The sequence below is a fragment of the Castanea sativa genome, chromosome 3 (assembly GCF_040712315.1).
Source record: "Castanea sativa cultivar Marrone di Chiusa Pesio chromosome 3, ASM4071231v1".
Taxonomy (NCBI): Eukaryota; Viridiplantae; Streptophyta; class Magnoliopsida; order Fagales; family Fagaceae; genus Castanea; species Castanea sativa.
The window spans coordinates 29,223,483-29,236,932 of record NC_134015.1 but is presented as its reverse complement, the minus strand read 5'-3'; positions in this window follow the sequence as shown (position 1 = coordinate 29,236,932).

The window sequence follows — 13,450 nt, the reverse complement described above, 5'->3', positions numbered from 1 at the left end:
GTTGTTCTATCTTTTTTAATGTAGGCTATGGTTCGCGTGAAGGCCTTGTCGAATAGGTGCCAAGGAGGCGAACAAAATGAAGGACTATAAGGAGGGAGACGGAGGCCAAGGTGACGGCGGAGAAGGAGTTGAGATCCATCCTAGTCCAAGTGGAGACGGCTAGGAACGACGCCGTGACGGAGTTCAAAGATTCGTCGGCCTTTATAGACGCTTGCGCCGCCTACTACGGTGACGGGTTCGAGAAGCAAGTAAAATCCGTCTATCCGGACTTGGATCCGTCAAGGATTTCAATGGATGAGTCCATCCCGTCAACCAGGCGACGTCGTCCATGAAGATGCGACGACAATAATCGAGAGACAACGGCGTCGTCCTTGCCCGGATCACTCCGTCACTTTGACTCCAAATCCTCACAATGGCGAGAAGATGATCGACAACACTGACGCCCTCTCATGAGATTAAAGCTTTTTTTTTTTTTTTTGAAGAACTGTAGACGAAATTGTAGTACTTGGCGCCCATTTTTCTGGGCTTTTGTAAAGACGTTGCCTATTTTAATTTTAATGTCATTTTATGCTTCAAGCATGTGTGTTTTTTTTATTAAGTCAAAATTGTCCGTGATGAACTCGTCAGCTTAAGGGTGACGGTATTTTTCTTCAATCCAATTTTTTGAATTGATGACGGCGTCAGCTTCTTTTTCAGCGAATCTAGCTCGATGTATTCATTTGGCAATACGCCCATTTTTCTACGAACGATGCCGTCAGCTAACTTTGAACATAACACCGTTATTATGAACATAACGCCGTCACTTTGAACATAACGCCGTCACCTTGTTGCATCGTGGCAAGGTGACGAGCTCAAGAGGGAACATATCAGCATTTTATTGCCCTTGTACATCTTATGCGCTTGGTGGTAAGGCCTTATAGCAATGAGGTCGTCCACCTTGTTGTCCTTAGATTGGGATCGTCCACTTTGTGGATTTTAGGTGTAAGATTGTCCACTTTGTGGACTTATTTACGACGCCGTCCACTTTGTGGACTTAGATGTAGATCGTCCACTTTGTGGACTTAGAGGCAGACCGTCCACTTTGTGGACTTATAAGCAGGTTGTCCACTTTGTGGACTTGGATGTAGGTCGTCCACTTTGTGGACTTATAAGCATGTCGTCCACTTTGTGGACTTAGATGTAGGCCGTCCACTTTGTGGACTTAGATGTAGGCCGTCCACTTTGTGGACTTAGATGTAGGCCGTCCACTTTGTGGACTTATATGTAGGCCGTCCACTTTGTGGACTTATAAGCATGTCGTCCACTTTGTGGACTTAGATGCATGCCGTCCACTTTGTGGACTTAGATGTAGGCCGTCCACTTTGTGGACTTATAAGCATGTCGTCCACTTTGTGGACTTAGATGCATGCCGTCCACTTTATGGACTTAGATGTAGGCCGTCCACTTTGTGGACTTAGATGTAGGCCGTCCACTTTGTGGACTTATATGTAGAGGACCTGTTGTTTTCTTCAAGACATAAAAAATTCACTAGTCGTTTCTGAATGAACCTCCTCTTATTATGATAAATGCATAAGTAAAATTTTGCTCAAAAATAGGAAAGATAAGTTTTTAGCCCTTTGGACTTAAAATATACTGTAGACAAGAATAAGCTAAGACAAATAACTAAGGATCATAAACTGGTAATGAGGAGTAACGTTCTGCTTGTTATCTTCTACTGGTAGTACTTTCTGAGGTGCTCGGCGTTCCATGGGTGTCGCGCCCGTCGAGAGTCTCTAGGTGATAGGTGCCCTTTCTTCGCCATGATACGATCTTGTAGGGTCCTTCCCAGTTCGGGCCGAGCTTTCCTTGTGTGGGATCTCTGGCCGCGCCCATTACTTTCCTTAAAACAAGATCTCCGACTTTGAAGTCTCGGTGCTTGACTCGGGAGTTGTAGTGCTTGCTTACGAGGTCCTGGTATCGCGCGAGTCTCTGCTCAGCCACCGCCCTTACTTCGTCAATTAGATCCAATTGTAAACGAAGCTCTTGATCATTTCTTCCCTCGTCGTGATTGGCCACCCTATAACTTGTGAGTCCTATCTCGGCTGGAATGACCGCTTCACTTCCGTATGTCAGCTGGAAAGGGGTTTCTCCTGTAGGGGTTCGCACTGTCGTTCTATATGCCCACAACACGCTGGGTAGCATCTCAGGCCATACGCCCTTTGCCCCCTCGAGCCGAGTCTTGATGATTCGAAGCAAGGATCGGTTGGTGACTTCTACTTGTCCATTTGCTTGAGGATGGGCTGGGGAAGAATAATGGTTCTTGATTCCTAACTCTGAACAGAAGGCTCGGAAGGAGTCGTTGTCAAATTGTTTACCGTTGTCTGAGATTAAGACTCTTGGAATTCCATACCTGCAAACAATGTTTCTCCATACAAAACCCCTTATGTTCTTTTCAGTAATTGTGGCTAGGGCTTCAGCTTCAACCCATTTGGTGAAGTAATCGATGCCGACGACGAGGAACTGCCATCGGGAATGGTCCCATGATATCCAACCCCCATTGGGCGAATGGCCATGGGGCAGTTATGGGGGTCAATTCTTCCGCCGGTTGCCGGGTGATGTTGCTGAACCTTTGACACTTGTCGCAAGCTCTCACATAAACCTGGGCGTCATTTTGCATTGTTGGCCAATAGTACCCGGCCCGAATCAGCTTTTGTACCAACGACCATGATCCAGAGTGGTTGCCGCATATCCCCTCGTGTACTTCTCTCATAACATAGTCTGCTTCTTCGGGGCCTACGCACCTTAGATATGGTCGAGAAAAGCCCCTTTTGTAGAGAACGTCCTTTATCAAGACAAACCGTGCAGACCGGGCCTTCAACTTCCTGGCGGCCTCCTTTTCATCAGGCAACGTGCCATCTTTTAGGTAGGAGATCAAGGGCGTGGTCCAATTGTTTTCGGAACCAATTTCCTGTACGCAGACAACGTCAATTAATGGTGAGGACTGAATGAAAGAAAGTACCTTGTCGATGGGGGTCATAGTTTCCGCAGATGCGGCTTTGGAAAGTTGGTCGGCATGTTCGTTTTCTCCTCTTGGAATTTGGACTATTTTGGCTTGCAGTCCGTCCATCCTCTTTTTTGCTTGCTCCCAGTACCTCTTCATTCTTTCACCCTTGCACTCGTACTCGCCGTTTACCTGGCTTGTGACGACTTGGGAGTCGCAATGAACAACCACATTCGTGGCCCCTACAACTTGAGCAAGGTCTAAACCTGCTATCAGGGCTTCATACTCAGCTTCATTGTTAGTTGTAGGAAAGTCGAGGCGAATCATGCATTTTAGCTCGTCGCCTTCCGGAGAGTTAAGCACGACCCCTACCCCGCCAGCCTTCTTGTTGGATGACCCGTCAGTGAAAATCCCCCATTGGGGAATCTTTTCCTCTTCGCCTTCCGCGTTGGTGAACTCAGCAATGAAGTCAGCCACCGCTTGTCCCTTGATGGCGACGCGGGGGCGATATTGTATATCAAATTCACTTAGCTCTACGGACCACAGCGCCATCGGCTGCCCATTGCCCGCCGCAAAGGTTTGTCAGTTAGGACGACTATTGTATGGGCTTGAAAATATGGCTTGAGCTTACGGGCCGCTGTAACCAAAGCGAAGGCAAGTTTCTCCATGGGGGGATATCTCTCTTCTGCACCGTGCAATGCCTTGCTCGCATAGTACACGGGTCGTTGGACCTTATCGTCTTCTCTAATTAGGGCCGCGCTGACGGCTGCTGGGGAAACGGCCAGATAGAGGAACAGTTCTTCTCCTGGTTGCGAGGGGCTTAGCAATGGTGGGGAAGAGAGGTAGGCCTTTAAATCTTCGAACGCTTGTTGACACTCGGCAGTCCATTCAAAGGATTTTTTCAATGTTCGGAAAAAAGGTAGACATACGGCCTTCGACACAAACCTGCTAAGCGCGGCGACCCTACCATTGAGGCTTTGTACTTCCTTGATATTTTTAGGAGGGGCCATCCCCATAATGGCCTGAATCTTGTCCGGGTTGGCCTCGATCCCTCTTTGGGATACCATGTATCCCAAGAACTTTCCTGCCGTCACTCCAAAGGCACACTTGCTTGGGTTGAGCTTCATGTTGTAGGAGCGAAGAGTATCAAATGTTTCCTTAAGATCCTCCAGATGAGCTTCTTCCTCTTGGCTTTTGACCAGCATGTCGTCGACATACACCTGGACGTTCCTTCCAATCTGCTGTGCAAACATCTTGTTCATGAGCCTCGATAGGTTGCGCCGGCGTTTTCGAGCCGAAGGGCATGACCTTGTAGCAAAAAAGGCTTTGGCTTGTTACGAACGAAGTCTTCTCTTGATCGGCCTCGGCCATTCGAATGCGGTTATACCGGAGAATGCATCCATGAAGCTTAACAGTTGATGTTTGGCCGTGGAATCCACCAGGACGTCGACCCGCGGGAGGGGGTAGCTATCTTTGGGGCACGCCTTGTTTAAGTCCGTGAAGTCGACGCACATCCTCCATTTCCCGTTGTTCTTTTTGACCATTACGACGTTCGCCAACCGGTCGGGGTAATACACTTCCACGATAAATCCCGCTTCTGCGGACTTCGCTATTGCTTGGTCTCTTTCTTGGGCGAAGGTTCTTTTCTTCGTCGGACGGGCGGAAAGGATGGCGACACGTTCTGTGCACCCGGGTCGATTCCCGGCATGTCTTCGTGGCTCCATGCGAATACATCTTTGTTTTCTTTCAAGAAAGTAGCAAGTTTCGACGTACCGCCGGGTCGGCCAAGGTTCCGACTTTTGTCGTTCGCTCGGGTGGGCTTCGTCGAGGTGCACGTCTTCGAGCCTTTCGACGGGTTACTGTCGCCACCCGACGTTCTTCTATGTTCATGGCTTGAATGTGATTGTCCATCTCCATCATGGCCACGTAACATTCTCGTGCGGATACCTGATTTCCTCTTAATTCTCCAATTCCGTGATCAATAGGGAATTTTATCATTAAATGGTATGTCGAGGTTACAGCTTTCCATGAGTTGAGGGTCGGACGTCCTATGATGGCATTGTAAGCCGACGAGCAATCGAGTGGGTAGTCGCTAAAGTGACGGTGCCCGGCGGATGCACCCTCGCCCCTCCAAAGCCAATGAGTGGGGCATTAACCGGAGTTAGTCGCTCCCTTTCAATTCGCATCCGTTGGAAAGCGGGATAGTAAAGGATGTTGAACTACCGTTGTCTACGAGAACCCGGTGTATGTTGTAATCTCCCGCCTGTATGGTGACGACCAAAGCGTCGTCGTGGGGGTGATGCGAGAATTCAATGGGGGGATTTCCAATCCGTGGCCTGGACCGCTCGATGTATGTCTTTCGGGCTTTCTTGGAAGATGCGGCCCTTGTGGTGCCTCCTACAATCATCCTTATGTCCCTGCTCTGGGGCGATCATTATCTCGCCGAGGGGCTTGATTTTGTGGCGGGTACGCCTCTCTTTGTTGACAAACCTCTGTAACCTCCCTCGCCTAATGAGAGCTTCATTTCGGTCGTAGCAATCGGCGGTGTCATGGCCGTGGTCTTGATGAAATAGACTTATCCCTTGGTCTCGGGATCTCCGGAAAGGCCAAAGTTTCCTCGTCTTTAATTGGTCGATGGGCGCATTCGGGGAGTGAAGTTCGTGTAGTATACGTTGGACATAGTCTTTGGGTCGTTCTTGCATAGAGAGAACAAGAACTTACCCTCTTGTAACCCGTTCATGAATGCCACAAGTGTCTTGTCGTCCGCCTCGTCTATCGAGAGGGATTCCTTGTTAAAGCGGGCTATATAAGACCTTAATGTCTCACCTTCTCGTTGTTTAATTCCCGGTATACATGCAATAGACCTCTTGTGTCGATGACTTCCAATGACACTTATCATACAACAATTTAAAGTTCGTTTTCTGTCGCTGTGCTAATTGCCTGATTTCATGTTTTGTCAGTTATGAAAAAATGAACAGGATGGACAAGCAGAGGGCTCGTTTGTATCGTGTTTAAACAAAGGTTTTTGAATTTTTTGAAATAAGTGTAATTGAAAAATTGTATGAAAATTGTATAATATTGATTAAAAATTGAAAATATATTTTTAAACACATGTATCAAATATGCTCAATATTTGGGAGAAGTGTTTTTTTGTGATGGACTATGTTTGCTGTTCTGGACCTCCGCTTTCCTCAAGTCAAGTACTTTTTTTTTTTTGAGAAGTAAAGTATTGTTTTATATTACCGCAACTCGCTACATGGCGAGTTGTGATTAGGAAGGGTTTGTCAATGAGCCATGTGGGGACACACCCTTACCAATTATAATTTGTCATGTGGCGGGTTGTAGCACAAAGTTATACCAAAAGTTGTATCCCTAGCATAATTCACTGTCCTATCTATACTACTATTTAAGGGGCTGTTCCTGTTTGGATCGGTTTTTTTTTTTTTTTTTGTTCCAAAATACCCTTATTCCCTAGGTTTAAGTAGGAACAAAACTAAAGGATAGTCTGGTAAAAATACAATTTTAACTTTTACTAAAACATTGCCTACAAAATAGGACCACAATTTTTTTTATTTTTTTTACAATTTCAAGCAAAATAAATCCTAAATTTTAGGATTTTAGAATCCTCTACTTATACCCTACTGACCAACACGGTTTTACATTAAAAAAAAATGTTTTAGGTATTTTTATTCCTAAAAGTTTGTCTATTATTTAGAAGCAGTTTCCTCCGCAATTTTATCTTTAAAGATAACTTTCCCAATATTATTTTTCTCTTTCAAACTTTACGTATATAGCAATTGCTTACAGAGTCCTCATATGAACGGTTGGTTGGTTGGTTTTTTTTTTTTTTCCTTCTCATTTTACTTTGTATTTTGCAATTATATTCTAACACAATTGATTCTCTATTTTCTGTATAGTGATGAGATGGTGAAGTTGAAGTAAATGCAAAGAAATTTAAGAAACTTTAAGAACCAGAAAATTCATTGACAGAACCCTCACATGAGCAGTTGGTACTTTTTTTCTTTCTTTCTCATTTAACTTCGCATTTTGCAACTATTTTCTAACAAAGTTGATTCTCTATTTTCTGTATAGGGAAGAAAGGGTCGAATTGAAGCAAGTGCAAAGGAATTTAAGACCCAAACAATTCATTGAAGGTATGTTCTTAAATTCTTAGTAGAAAATTTCACTAAAATTTTGCATAAAAATTTTGCATTCTAATTATAGGCTTCTCTTTTGTGTTCAATAGGAACCCAAGTAGTCAAGTACTCAATTAATGCAGCCTGGATGTAACAACCATAAAAAAAGAGTTTTTTTATTTGGCAAAGGTGAATTATTTGTTGATATGAGTTCATTTGACACAAAGGTGCTATCCGAGAAAGTGCCAGAGTTTTCAATGGCAATTGGGCAAGAAAAGAGAGTCTTGAAATGAAAAGAACCTGATAAAATCTGAAAGGAATTGGCATACCCTTTATATGTAAAATGCACAAGAAGAACCAAGAAACATGTACCAAGAATGAGAATGGGAGTTGAAGTTTGTTGTTTGTGAATAAAGGATTCAATAATGTCAATGGAGTTATAAAGCTTGGATTTGGATTTGGAGTTTTGGGGAAACTATAGATTGTGGTTGGTGCAACTAGGATGAGAACCTTTCTTCATCTCTCTCACGATCTCTCTTTCCCTGGTTTTTTTTTTTTTTTTTTAAAGGATTCGTTATTTTTTTAGAAGTGTAATGAGAGTGGGTACGTTCCTGTTTATTTAGCAAACAATTGTGGTTTTTTTTTTCCTTCTAAGTTTGGATGACAGCTTCAATAGTAATTTTTCTGTTTGCACAAGTTTGCCAAAGGACCATTTTTTTTCTGGGTTTGACAGTTTTTTTTTTATTATTAATTTTTCTTAGTTTTTTCTTTTGCTTCTTTCTTTTCTGGACAGTTGGCTTGCTAACTCCAACTATATAGCAATTTGATTTAATTTCTTGCATTGATTTAATTTCTTTCTCTCTTTTTTTTTTCGATAAGCAAGAGAGGGTTGATTTGATTTTGTGGATGATTGGTTTGGGTATTTGCAGTCCTATTGCTGGGATTTTTTTATGGATGATTTATGCATTTGTATATTTCAAAGGAATACAAATAGAGCAGAGATTCTCAGACCACACCACATGGAATACATGCGTGTTAAATGGAAATTGACACACTTTTTGGAAAAACTGTTGGGTGCATAACGCACATTGATCTAGCCCACGCAAGATTAGAGCTTCGGCTAGAAATACCCCTAGGTTTAAGTAGAGACAAAACTAAAGGATAGTCTAGTAAAAATATATATATCTAACTTACACTAAAATATTGCTTACAAAATAGGAACACTCTTCTACTAATCCACTTCTTCAAAGTAACTATACATTTTTTTTTAATAGAAAAACGAGTTAAACAACCCAGCAACCCCACGTTTAGCCTAAAAAATAGGGTTACTCTCCTATTGAATTTCAAATTCATTTCACAAGTTTATGCTTCATGTTTATTGTACTTATCATTATTGTGTACGTTTTAAAGTCTCTATTAATAACACAAACACACACATTTTGTATCATAGGTTCATGGCAAATGCTGCTGAAAAGCGATTAGAATGTGGAACAAATAACATTGCTCCACCAACTTCTCCACCGTAGCCGACATAATATTAATAAGTTTGCATATTCCATGTTTCAGATGTAGTGAATTATTTTACTGTTTTATCTGATGTAAATATTTCACTTTTCTACATTGATCCATCAACTTTTCATAATAGCTTTTGTAAAGGTCACCACATGCATTTTGTAAGTAGTTTTATTGTTACGATTTCATTATGCATTTTCATTATATGCACTATTTATAAGATTTATTCAATGGATCTTTTTTTCCTCCCCTATAGGTTAATACTAAATTATAGCATCATCTTCCAATTAATAACACGTTGATTACTACATAAACAAAATTGGCAAAAATGGATAGTAATTACGGAATACTAGCCTCTGAGCACGCGCTCACGCTCATACTCAGAGGCTTTTCTATTTTTTGGGTAAGGGTTAATTTAGAGCATTTATTATAATTTGGGAGTACTACATTTTCCAATCACAAAAAAAACCTAAGGGTGTGATGAAAAATTATTTCACCTGTAGTAATCAATTGTTTATGCGTTAGTAGGTGAAATAATTTTTCATCACACCCCTAGGTTTTTTTGGTGATTGGAAAATATAGTACTCCCAAATCATAATAAATGCTCTAAATTAACCCTTACCTAAAAAATAGAAGAGCCTCTGAGTACGTGCGTGAGCGCGTGCTCAGAGGCTAGTATATATATATATATATATAAAAAGTTCAGATCTTTATTCCAAATTCTCAATTGTTGTAATTATTGAATGGCCAGTGATAGTTACACAATGACACATAATGCCTCGTCGGCTAAAACACCATTTCAAATAAAGTGTATTGGTATATAAAATGTGTGCAAGTACTTCACCTCCGATAACTCCAATTCTCCAAATAAATTCATTTGAATTGAATGTGATGCGTGCTGCGGCATGTGTAGGTGTGGTCTTTGCAGGATGAGAGCTTATCATAAAGCTTATCCTTTAGCCTAAGTTTGTTCTTGAGAATCAGATTTTATTCAAGTTAGTCGTTTAGTTTGAATACAACAAAGAAGATTGAATTATGTGATGTGATGGGTAGAAATTAGTGTGGAAATTCAAAAGCTTTAACCCACCAATATGATTTTAGCAGTGGGGGTAGCAAAGCTTGAGGAAGGAAGAATCAAGGTATCAATGAATTGGCCATACTTAGATGTTGTTAGTCAATTAAGTTTTCCATATAATTATAACTGTTTTTATTTGGCTGTACGTTAGTACATACGTTATCAAAACCGGCTTGACACAATTGAGGTCTAAAGGAACTATTAGGACATTTTTAATATTTGAATACTAGACTCCACACACACACACGCTTTGTACTTACATTAAGTGTCATAATGTTTAAAAGTGATATATAAATAACTGCTTGTATTTTTTTTAATGAAAGAGATAAGGTAACGTGGAATAATATTTTTTTTTTTTTGAAGGTAAAATCAATATCATTTAATTACCAATAGCAATCGAGTCCAAATACAAAGCTTCTAATGCCGGTGGAGGGGAATCCTCCAACCAAACAATATCCTCACTAATATGCCAAGCAAATCGAGCTAAAGAATGTGCTACCCCATTGGCGCTACGTCCAATATTCCGGAATTCCACATGTCGCATCCTTCCAGCCAAGCAACGAATATCATCATAAAGATTTCCCAAGCGAGACCAATCTGTCTAAGCTGAGACAATAGACCTCATCACAGTTGAATTATCTCCTTCCACAATTAAATCTGAAAACCCAGCATCTATCGCAAATTCCATCGCTTGTCTACACGCCAAGACCTCTGCCTCTTCACTATCCATCACTGCCCTACCTCTTGATGACAACGCTGCCATAACTTCACCCCTTGCATTCCGAATAATCACACCAACACCTGAAGCTGAAGCATCCATGAAGACCGCTGCATCAAAATTAAGTTTATAAAACATACCTTCAGGTGGCAGCCATGATTGTGAGTGACCAATAGTAACAGGGACCGCTAAATGTGATTGAGCCTCCTTATACTCCTCTAAAAAGCTGCTAGCCCGCACATTCAACCTACCTGGTTCCTGCAGACTACCTCCATGCACAACCCGATTACGTTGATGCCAAATTAGCCATCCTTGCACCAAAAAAATCTCAAGCACTTCCACAGTAGCCTTTTGCATAAGATTCTCAAATAAAAGGCTTATATTGTCCTGATTAGTCAACCCTTTCTGCAGAATTCGGTGTGCACAGCCAGCCCACACATCTTGAGCAGCTCCACATTCCCACAACGCATGTAATGTAGTTTCAGGAAATTGGTTGCAGATGGGGCACATATCATTCTCTAAAATCCGTCGCTGCCTTAATCTGTCATAAGTAGGAAGAATATTGTGAAACATTCGCCACGCAAAGACTTTAATCTTATTCGGGATGTGAAGTTGCCAAATTCTTGCCCATACTTTGCTGCTAGACATCGCAGTAGACCCTTCTCCCCTCTGTCCTGCCTCTTTCATCGGAATCCTTGCCGTGTGGTAACCAGACTTTACTGAGTATCTTCCATTTTTATTGTGAAGCCAAACCATCACATCTGGAACACATCGTCGACTTAGAGGAATCCGATAAATAGCCTGAGCATCATACCTGTTAAAAACCGCATCTATGAAGCCATGGTTCCATTGAAAGTTTGCCCAATCTATCAACTCCGACACATGCCAACTTTCATCTATTTCATTGGGTGGAACCAGAATTTTATTAGTTGGATGGTTTGGAATCCACTTATCTGATAAAACCCGAATGGAAGAGCCTGTACCCACACGCCAACAACATCCTTTTCTCAAAACTGGCTGAGCTGCAATTAAACTCTTCCAAACGTAAGAGCTGTGTGGATGATCAGTCGCCTCCAAAAAGGTGCAATGAGGGAAATATTTAGCCTTAAAGCATCGATAGAGGAGAGAATTATGATCAGTCAACATTCTCCACCCTTGCTTCGCCAACATCGCTAAATTGAAACTTCGAATGTCTCTAAAACCCATACCTCCCTCCTTTTTTGGCTGAACAAGTGAATCCCAACTCTTCCAATGAATCTTCTTATCGTCTCCACATTGACCCCACCAAAACCTTGCACACATCATATTTAATTCATGACAAAGTTTTTCTGGAAGTTGAAAAACTTCCATCGTATATGTAGGGATTGATTGAGCCACATCTTTGATGAGGACTTCCTTCCCAGCTTTAGATAACAACTTCCCTTTCCACCCCTGAATCTTCTTCCAAACCCTCTCTTTGAGAAAAGAGAAAGCTTGATATTTTGATCTGCCAAGTAATGTGGGTAGTCCCAGGTAGGATTCAAATTTGTCCACCTCCTTCACCCCCAACACATTGGTTATCCAACCCCTTTGCACTTCTGTTGTATTGCTACTAAAAAATACTGAGGATTTTTCTAAATTGATGCATTGGCCAGAAGCCATGGCATACAACTCCAAGACTTCAGAGATCACATGCACTTCCTCCTGTTTAGTTTGACAAAACAAGAGAGAGTCATCAGCAAAAAGCAAGTGGGAAATAGTGGGGGCATTCCGACTAATAGACACACCATGGAACCGACCCTTCTCCTCCTCCCTAGCCAACAGAGATGTAAAGGCCTCAGCACAAATCAAAAATAAATATGGGGATAAGGGATCACCCTGGCGAATCCCTCTAGTAGGCCTGAAATTACCATATGCCTTGCCATTAATACGGACTGAGAAAGAGGGAGTAGTGACACAACTCATAATCCGATCAACCCATCCTTAAGGGAGGCCCAATTTTAGCATCATACCTTTCAAAAAAGACCACTCAACCCTATCATACGCCTTGCTAATATCCAGCTTTAATGCAAGAGCACCTTTTTTACCCTTTTTCCTGCCATGCATAGTATGCAAAGTTTCATAGGCCACAAGCACATTATCAGTTATCAATCGTCCCGGTACAAAAGCACTTTGAGTAGGTGAAATTAATTGGGGCAGGATCAACTTCAATCTGTTAGCCAATACCTTAGAAATAATTTTATAAATAACGTTGCACAGGCTAATAGGTCTAAAATCTGACATTTTTTCTGGAGTCTTCACCTTAGGAATGAGCACAATGTGAGTATAATTTATTTCAGGCAACATAATACCAGTATTCAAAAAATCTAAAACAGCATTAGTCACATCATTACCAACAATATGCCAAAATTTTTGATAGAAAAGGGCATTCATACCATCCGGTCCGGGCGCTTTAGTTGGTCCCATTTGAAACAACGCCATCTTTACCTCATCAGCACTAAACTCATTGGATAAAATATTAAGCATATCAGAAGACATCTTGTGATTGACTGCATTAAGACATTCATCCATCCGGTCACAGACACCTGAAGAAAATATATTTTCAAAATAGTGGACTGCCACCTCCGCTACATCCTCAATCTCATCAACCCACACCCCTTCAGAATTTTTAATGCCCTGTATAAAGTTCCTACGACGCTGTTGCAAAGCCTTTGAGTGAAAAAATTTAGTATTTTTATCCCCAGACTTTAGCCAAGACAACCGAGCGCGTTGTGCCCAAAATATTTCTTGCTTAAGAAGAAGATCATCAAGTTGTTTATTGTCTGCCACAAAGTCAGACCTGGTTTCCACATTTTGATCACTTTCATTTAACCTCTCAAGCATCTTCTTTAGTCTTTTTATTTCGGCCACCTGAGGATTTGTCCTAGATGAACCCCACGCATGTAAATCATCCCCAGAATGCTTTATTTTTGCATTAACACTAGCCATTGACAAGCCTCCACATCCCATTCGGCCCTATGCATCTTCAACCACCTTCTCACAATTCTCAT